Here is a 10,433-nt window from a genome sequence, read left to right on the forward strand (position 1 = left end):
CTGGGATTTATAAACACCACCACACCCCCCTCACGCCCCCACGGGAGGTATTTTTAGAGGGGCCAGGGGCGTCTATTCACAGAGAGTATGCCGCCGAAATGGAATCTGAGTGAAAATCCCACCCTGCCACAGCTGCCAGACAATGGTAATCTCTTCCTTGTCATTACAGGCTCAGTGAGGAATCCGGGGGCCTGTCGCTGCTGTTTCAGTGCAGCGCAGGCTGCCCGACTCAGCACAGCCGCAGCTACAGTAGGAGCTGCCACTGAGCATGCTCCCGCCCCGCTGCCTCCCGCTTTTGACCTCGCCTCCTGGAGCCATTCTGGGTTTTTACCTGGTAAAAACACATTTGCAAAGGAGAAGTTGTTGGGGGGAAATATAAGATATTTTATAATCATCTAAAGAGTTAATGTATTTCAGGTATGTATTTGACCCAGGTCTAAGTAGCTTTCTTCTCCCTGTCTCTGGGTCCCTCAGTGCATGCATTCAAAATGGAGATCTGTTTGAATCAATTTCTGTATCTTAAAAAAAAACAAAAAAAAAAAACTTTCAGACCCTTCTGGTCTGTTGAAGAGAGGCTTATTTAATTACCATCCATGAGGGGAAGAACTGCAAGCCTGGAGAGTTCAGATGGTCTGTTTCTGCTCAGAAGGAGTATGAGAAGCCATTTTGTTTTCTTTCGGCAAGGAGTTTGCATTAAGAAAAGCTGCCCTATTCACCCTCACCATTTTGTTATATTTTGCCACATGTCTGCAGTCCTGGTCCTGGAGAGCAACAAGCTCTGATGGTTTTTATTTTTATCTTGAAATCACCACCCACTTCAAACCCACAGAACCAGGTGAAGTGTGTTAACTCCAGGTGAAGTGTGTTAACTCCTTTACTTGATTAATTAACTGCACAGTAACAATGAAAAACCAACATAAATGATGTGGCTGTCCAGGACCAGGGTTGCAGTAGCTTCCATTAATCTGTATTCAAGGCTGTAACCAGGACCCAAAAATGACCAAGGTAATCAGATTTGAACCATTTGAGGTTTTTTTTTTTTTGTGATAGCAGTAAAAAATGTTTTTAACTTTGTGTCCAAACAGTGAAAAAACTGCAAAAAATGTAAAAAAATAAAAATAAAAATAAATAATAATAATGATAATAGTAATAATAATAATAATAATAATAATAATAATAAATAAATAAAATATTTTGTGATTCATATATAGTGTAAATCATGGTAACTTTATCCGTACATTAAAATCCATGGTAAAATAAATGATTTGAAATGTGTTTGAAGAAATTTGATGACACCAAAAAAGAAAATTCTCCCCTTGTAATAATCAGTTACAACAAGGTATATCCATATAATAAATAGACTCTTTCTGCTGAAATAAATCCTGACACGTACAAACAACAGATGGACAAGCCCAAATTGAAAGCTGGAGTGGTCCCTACTTTTTATTAGCAAATGGGCTTTACTAATAACATACATAATTCTACATTTGATTGGTACATGGTACATAGTATGTAATGTATGGTACAAGTATATAGTAAAATGTAACAAAATAAATTATTGGTTATTTATAATATAGAAAATGGTCCTCCCTTCATCCAAAAAAAGTGAAAAAATTGAAATAATAAATGAAATTTTTATTCAGATGCACAACATATTAATTGGGATGTGTTTTTTTACTAATTATTATTGAGCATGATTGAAACATTTTCTTGTTTCATTACTTGTTTCTTTGTTTCCTTTTTTGTTTTTTTCTTTGCTTCCTTGTTTCCTTCCTTGCTTGGTTTCTTCTTGTTTTCTTTGTTTCCTTCATTTTTCCCCGTTTCCTTTCTTGTGTTTTTGTTTCCTTCCTTGTTTACCTTTATGTTTAATTCTTTGTTTTCCTGTTTCCTTTTTTTGTTTGCTATTTCCATCTTTGTTTCCTTTTTTCCATCCTTGTTTCCTTTTTTTCTTCTTTCCTTCTCTCTTACATGCCCTCTGCTTGGGGCCCTTGCTGGAAGATAAGTAGATGCTGCAGTACATGCTTGTAGTTTTATAATAAAGAAAATGTTCCTCCCTTCATCCAAAAAGTGAGAATATGCAAAAAATAATTGATTTTGATTCAGATGCACAAGAAATAATGTTTACTTAACAGCCATGGTGGAGTAAATGAATAGACATGTGTTTCTCATAATCTATGATTGAGCATGATTTTTGATGAAACTTGTATTTTTGTGGAAACACATCCAAATGCATAAGACTATAGTCTTATGTACAAAAAATGAAAAATTACAAATGTTTTTAAATGTCTTTTTTTATTCAGATGAATAGGAAAATGTGTAAACAACTACAGTGAAATTAATTGTGTTTTACAAAATATATGATGAACAAAATGTTTCACTGAAAAACATCAATTTTTTTTTTACATAAATCCTTACTTCCAAGAAGTGGGAAAATGCATACATTTTTAAAAAGTCATTTATTCATTAAAATGGACAGTAAAATTTGGACAGTAATTTAACAACCATGGTGAAATAAATGAATAAAATTGTTTGTGGCAAAACTTATGATAAAATATTTTTTGAAAAACATCAAAAAGCAAAAGATTGTAGTCTCATATCGAAAAAAAATAGTATTGTTTTTTTTTAATGTCATTTTTTGATTAATGCAGATTGGAAATCATGTTGATCACCATAACGAAATATATGTGAATAAAATGTGCTTTCAGATATTTTAAATGAAACGTGTGATGAAACTCCAATATACATAAGATTATAGTTTTATGTCCAAAAAGTGGACAAAAATGCATAATTTTTAATTACAAAAAAAAATGTTACTTATTAAAATAGTTCATTACGCAATTTCTTTTTGGGACCATACAGGAATTTAAGGAGATCTGCTGAACAGCCTGTGGCTGTCCTGGACCAGGACTTATGGCCAGCAGTGTAACTTTATTTAAAGGACAGGTGTGTTGTAAAGTACACTACTAGTAGGAGATATGAAATGTTTGCATGAACTCAGAGCCCTTGGTACTTAACTTAGTCAGAGGTATGCACAAATCCCTCTTTCTCTGTGCATCCAATTGGCATCTGAGTAATCGACCACTCAGTTTCCATGATAAACATTGTGCTTATTCGGCGAAGGCATTATGATATAAAAAGAATAAGGAAAACTTGTATGCTCTCCAGAAATGAAATGATCTTCTCTTTAAATGTAATTAATTAATGTGTTGCAGGTTGTGAAGAGTTGACACAATCTACTGTAGATGTGAGCCAATTAGATCCAAAATTTAAATCCCAGGAAAAACACACACACACACACACACAGACACACAGACACACAGACACACACACCCACACACACACACACACCCATACACACACACCTACACACATACACACACACACACCCATACACACACACCTACACACACACACACACGCACACGCACACACACATGCATACACATACACACACACGCATACAGACACACACCTACACACGCATACACACACACACTCACCAGTGTCCTCCAGTTGTTTTTCCTCAGAATAGCCCATAATGTATGGGTTTTATCTGTCTTATGTCCATTGCAGCACACAAATACTCTCCACAGTATAACTACCTCACGCAACTTTAGAGTTTTCAAGTAATACGACACTAATACACGCACAGCCTAAAGGAGAAACCCCTTGCTAGCTTAGCTGAATGTAAAGATGTGATGATAGGCGATCCAGCACAGAAAGAGCAGGCCCGTCCCAGGAAAGCAGTAAGACCAGAACACCGCCAGGACATCAGCGGGACGTGCGAAGACAGAGTGCATGACAGTAAGTCAAGGTTAAATCAGATACACCAGTCATGGCAATGCCTGCAGTCCAACATGGACACGACATAGAAACAGCACTAAAATTAATGTGATGCACAAAGGATTTAACAGGTATTTTAGGCAGCAACTGGACAACGAAGGAATCCTTGAAACATGAACTTGCGTGTGCCAGGTTTCAGCTGTCTGGAATGTCTTTTTAGTGCAATGTTTTAACAAGGCAGGCAGAGCTGCAGACCGAGCCAGGGCATATTATTACTCTGTCTTGGCATGGTGTGGCATTCCGCAGGCCTGATAAGAGCCACACCATCTCCTCCATGTGTGAGGAATCCATGGGTGTTTACAGCTGTGCACTAGAAATCATGGCAGTTTGTGAAGGAGCGGCAGCTGTGTTATATGACCTAGCAACTTAGTGAGGCTACATTTAACCCTTTATTGTGCAGTACATGCCAGACCTTATTGCTTCTCTCGTAACAAGTCAGCAACTCTGTAAATGAGTTGAACAGAAGAAGAGAACCGTTACTCTATGCAAGGAATATCTTCCCAGCCCTTTACATTCATGTGCTGCAAAGCAATCTGTTTTATTTGTGTGTAAAACACCCATAGGGTGTTTCCCAACTGCTATTTGTCTGGAAATTGACTTTATGATATGAGCAAAGCCCCATGCTCTACAGCCAGGGACGACTCGACTCATTCTAATAATACTGTGAGCACAGTACTTTCACTAGGAAAGAACATTCTAGTGCCATACTGTATAAATTCATATTGATGGCAGACACAGGTGTGAGTAAAGTACTACTCACTTAATGAGACTAAAAGATAAAATTCCATTGGTTTACATTTTATTGTACTGTATAAGTAGTACACTACTACAACTATAGCCCAAAATGTAAAAACATGTTAAACGTATTTTTGAGTATAACTAACATACTACAGAACAAGGTTACATTTTAATGTACCAATTGGTAGGTTACAAACAAAGATAATAACTGACAAAGAAGACTGAGGTTCCCTGATTGTGTCACCAGTGCTCAAATCAGTACACTTAGAAACTCAGAGACATACAGTATCTGTGCACAGGTAGACAGACCCATAGAGTCAGCAGGGACCCCGCTAAAGAGACAAAGACAGTACGAGGACACAGGCTGAGTGAACCAGTGACCCACAACTGCAAGTATTAAACTGAACAAGAAAGTATCCTACTTTTAAGCATCTCTGCATCTACATCAGCCGCAGGCCATAAAGCACTGCACATCCTATGACAGAATCCTGGTACTTCAATTGTTATTATTATTATTATTATTATTATTATTATCCTCATCATCATCAGTTTGCAATTGAATTTAATCTGTAAATAGCTCAATCTGAAAAGATATCAATCTGAACATCAAACATGGATAAAAACTTTCCTAAAATACTGTGTCAGCATTGTGAAACCAGATAACTTATTTGGACAGTACATTGCTATGCCAACGCAGCCAGCCTTGCTACATTCTTTGGCCATAAAGATTCTAAGACAACTCAGCAATGTAACTGGTTTAATGGGTTATTTTCCAGCTGAAATGCGATTGTATGAGTAAATGGCTTCTTTTTTTTGCACTCAGACACTAGTGGCTCCGTTTATAAACAAACATAATATTATGTTAATCACGTTGTCATATTACTAATGCAATACAAGTTGGATTTAGCGCCGTCGGCACAGGTTGCTGATGTAGGCTACTTTTTCATTTGCCAGAATGTCTCATAATGACAAATAGCGGTTCAGTCGGTTCGCATAAAATCAAACCGGTTTAAGCTCGTAGCAGGACGATAACCCACTGTTTTACTATACAAAAAGATTTGCCCCTTTGCCATTTTTAACTGCCCCCTCAGTCACTTCATCCTGCCACCGGGCCTGGTGTTGACCACGACAGCTTTAACACAAATAAAGGTATGTACAGTGGATAACTTACAGTCAGAGTAAACCTTTCATAAACCACATCGGACACAGCACCCCTCCTTAAAAAATAGCTGTCAATGTCACGTGAAGCCATTTCAGTTTTTTTGTGTTTTATTCTTTTGTTGATCTCCCCCTTATGACAATACAATAAGAAGGATGAATACTTTTGCTTTAGAACCATTTTCTTGGTCTTAAAGACTAAGGAAGCCTTACGCTGATCTGCTGCTGTTTCTTTCCCCTTTCAAGGTAGGATTTCTATGAGCACTTAGTCCTGCTTCATTTCCAGCTCAGGTGTGGCAGCAGGACAGAGGGGAGGAGAATAAAGTCTGGACTCAGGAACAGGAGGAGGAGGAGGAGGAGGCCAGAAGAGGAGAATAAGGTCTGGGCTCAGGAACAGGAGGAGAAGGAGGGCAGAGGATAAGAATAAAGTCAGGGCTCAGGAACAGGAGGAGGACGAGGAGGCAGAGGAGAATAAAGTCAGGGCTCAGGAACAGGAGGAGGTGGAGGGTCAGCAGAGGGAAGGGGGAGAACTGCCATATTCTAGCTTCCATCTCAACTCAAGCTATCCCAGCGTACAAGTACTGATGGTCACAGATCAAGGGAAAGACTCCTGTGTGGAACCAGCCTGCCTGCCAACATACTTTTCCATTTCTATGACCGTTCATCAACGGTTTGATGTGGGACCTCTCCTTTCAGTGACAGTGATCAGCTACACACACGCTGATGCAAATAATCATGATCAGAAGTGCATGATCCCTGGGATACGCTGTTGTGCTGATAGGGGTGCATCCTTTTTCCCATGTGTTGAGCAATGTGAGACAATGAACAGACAGGGCTTCCCTTTCTCAGTCCTTGTCCTGAGTGTGAGGACAAGGCTTTTACTTATTCTGCACTTGCTTATGGGTACAGTATAAATGCATATGAATATGAAATCTACCAGGAAAATTCCCTGACAGAAACGAATTAAGGCACAGCCACATAAGATGGACGCACTGCAGAATTCTGCAGAAGGGATATACTCTTGATAGCACTTGTAAAAATCAACACAATATTTAGCCTTAGGGGACTGTTATTGGCACGATAAATAAGAAGCTTCAGTGAATTTTAAATAAGGACTTAACGCGAGGGCGTCTGTGCACAGGAGATGCGGTCAGATCGGGGGTGGGAAAACAAGTCCTGCTGCATGGCACCTGTTACCATAGTAACAGTTCTGGAGCATTCCTCTTTCTTCATGGGGAGGAACCTTGATACAACAGTGGGGAGGAAATAAGTGAAAAATTACAATGTGTCATGTGAAAAAATATGAGGATGAACTGCCAAACAAGAATATCACAACACCTATGCCCAACAGTCAGGATATGTAAATTCAGCAAGAAATGTATGCTGAATAGTTTTCACAAAATAAGATTTAATTACAATGGGATAATGGGTACATTTTAAAAATATTACAGCACTGCAAAGAGAATCCCAAGATCTCTTCAGTAGATGACACTGTTTCGAAAATATATACTTCACTGTTTCAGAGCTTAAAGGGTAATATTTCCACCTGAGTGTGTAAACATAGCCACCCAGTTCATTTGCAGTCCCTCATCTGGCGGTCAGAAAAAGGAACAAGGAAGCTGACTGTCTCCACATTGGGCATCTGCAGCTCACCTAGTCATCCTCCTCGCCTCCATAACGCTAGGTGAGTCACTCCTCCGTTTGTGGATAGGAGAGTCACTCCCCCATTTGTGTATGGGAGAGTCACTCCTCTGTTTGTGGATGGGGAGTCACTCCTCTGTTTGTGGATGGGGAGTCACTCCTCCGTTTGTGGATGGGGAGTCACTCCTCTGTTTGTGGATAGAAGAGTCACTCCCCCATTTGTGTATGGGAGAGTCACTCCTCTGTTTGTGGATGGGAGAATCACTCCTCTGTTTGTGGATGGGGGAGTCACTCCTCCGTTTGTGGATGGGAGAATCACTCCTCTGTTTGTGGATGGGGGAGTCACTCCTCTGTTTGTGGATAGGAGAGTCACTCCCCCATTTGTGTATGGGAGAATCACTCCTCTGTTTGTGGATGGGGAGTCACTCCTCTGTTTGTGGATGGGGAGTCACTCCTCTGTTTGTGGATGGGGAGTCACTCCTCTGTTTGTGGATAGGAGAGTCACTCCCCCATTTGTGGATGGGAGAGTCACTCCTCTGTTTGTGGATGGGGAGTCACTCCTCCGTTTGTGGATGGGAGAATCACTCCTCTGTTTGTGGATGGGAGAATCACTCCTCTGTTTGTGGATGGGAGAGTCACTCCTCTGTTTGTGGATGGGAGAATCACTCCTCTGTTTGTGGATGGGGGAGTCACTCCTCTGTTTGTGGATAGGAGAGTCACTCCCCCATTTGTGTATGGGAGAATCACTCCTCTGTTTGTGGATGGGGAGTCACTCCTCTGTTTGTGGATGGGGAGTAGCTTCTTGAACGATGGTGGGCCCTGCAGTCAGTGTCAGAGTGGGGAATGTGGCTGTTGCTCTGCAGACCACACACACTTACACACACTTACACACACACACACACACACACACACAAGCATCAGCGCTTCTCCTGAACCTCCAGCCCTCATCAACATCAGGGCCAAATGAATGTGAAGGTAAAGTCATAAATATGCTACAATAACGGTAGTGCTGTCAGTGCATTTCATTGCAGAGCAAAGCCTTCACATGGGCGTGCTCAACAAGGCCAAATATATCCCATGATTCCATAGCAGCCTGTGCTCCTGATGCTTTCACCAGCCCTGTAATTCATCTGCTCTGACATGCCTGAAAACAGTGAGCTACAGACACAGACTGCGCACGCATCCTCTGTGAAATTATTTCACTGTTGGAGACAACAAGTATTAGTGTGTACTGTCCAGAAAATTAGTCCAGAATAAAGGTTTAAAACACAAAAACAGCCAACACATCAGTGCTTCAAGACTGGAGTTTTGTTAGAACGTCAACAATGTGTAAAAATTGTATGGTTCAGAAGATTAAACCAGTTATCAGAATAACCCCAGCCCTACCCCCATGATAGCACCAAACCACAACCCCACAGCCCTACCCCCCTGGTAGCACCAAACCACAAGCCCATATTCACCCAGGACTCTTTACGTAATTTGACTAGTTACCTAAGAAGCTCCTGCGTAGCTGGTACATGGTTCTCACTCATTTAACAGCAGTTGTGAGGAGGTGCCACATTTTCCACATGTTAGTAAAGTCCAATATGATCTGTGCTTCTTACCAAAGGGGAAATGTGAGGGCTGAAGCAGGCAGCCTGGAGTAGGGCACAGGGCCTGTGATTGGTCTCAAGATCACCCTGTTCAGGAGCATCCTGTTCCACAGACAGGCCCAGACAAATAAATTCTCATTGTGTGACATAAACGCAAATTAATGTTGAGTCAAAGTTAGGATACATGTGAACTGAATCAAGGTCATTGTGTAAGTACAGGTGCTACATAGGGCTGTCACAAAGCCAACCTATTCTTTGAACAACCAAAGGGTTTAAAATTTACCAGAGCACAAATACAATTGATCAGAGTCGAAGGCACTAAGACTTTACATATTACCAGGGCATTTATAACAAAATTGGTTGGTCCATTTAAGAAACAGTAAGCAAAAGTTTTGCTACTATACTGGCCAATCCTATCTGCGAAAATTAGTCATAAGCCAGTGTTCTGGAACTCCAGTGCATTCAATTGCCAGAAGTGATTGTTGCATCAGCATTCAGTTAAGAACATTGAAATCATATACTGGTGACCTTACCCCTTAAAGGGTTAATGAGGTTAATTAAGACAGAAGGGCAGGGCCACAGGAACACACCGTGGGCTGTTCTGTGGGGAAACGTGGGGACTTGGTCCGGCTCTGCCGTTCTTGGGAGGTGGAGCAGCTGCAGCTCTCAGGAGGAGGACCGGCTGCAGCTTTTGGGAGGAGGACCGGCTGCATCTCTCTCTGGCTCGAGGGGGGTGAGTCGCTGCTGTGGGCAGGGGAATGGGACTTCCTTTCCGATGTTCCCCGCTGACCCCTACCTTTACCGGGGCACACTGAGGGGGACCTTACACCCCCATCTCCCGCTGCAGCTGTGGGGACAGGTACCCCGACTGCCTCTGCATCTTTCGGGTGGAGAGACAGTGAAGCCCGTGGCTACAGACACACTGTGGTTGGTTCATTCTGTAGAGAAAGGCCAAGAAACAAACAAACAAAACATTTCCTCAGAAGAGTCCCCCTGAAAGTTGGTGTGGTGAAAAATAACTTTTTCTTAGATAAAAAATATCCAAATGAAAAATAGTCCCTAGATTTAGGCTCACAGACAGTCCCCTTTGGTGGAGCACGTGCAATGTTTGGGCATGCAAACTCAAAAATACTAAACGAGAAGAGTAAAAATTAGAATAAGAATGAATGAAATTGACTTGACTGAAAATGTGAAAGTAAAGCAAAGATTATAACCAAGAGCAAAACTAATATGAGAAGAAGACAAGAACTCTAGCAAAAACTAAATAATGAAAGAGAAAAAGATGAGAGAACATCATGGACATGAAAGGAAGAAATTCAAAAAGGTTCACAAATATGAAAATAAATCAAGTGGGAAAAAAAATCTAACAATTCATCGTATTTCTGTTTGTGGATTTTTTTTGTCCTGCAGACTGCAGAGAAGTGACAGTGACCCATTTCTTGGTGAACCTTTTCCATCCCT

This window comes from Anguilla anguilla, chromosome 12 (genome assembly GCF_013347855.1).
Source record: "Anguilla anguilla isolate fAngAng1 chromosome 12, fAngAng1.pri, whole genome shotgun sequence".
Lineage (NCBI taxonomy): Eukaryota > Metazoa > Chordata > Actinopteri > Anguilliformes > Anguillidae > Anguilla > Anguilla anguilla.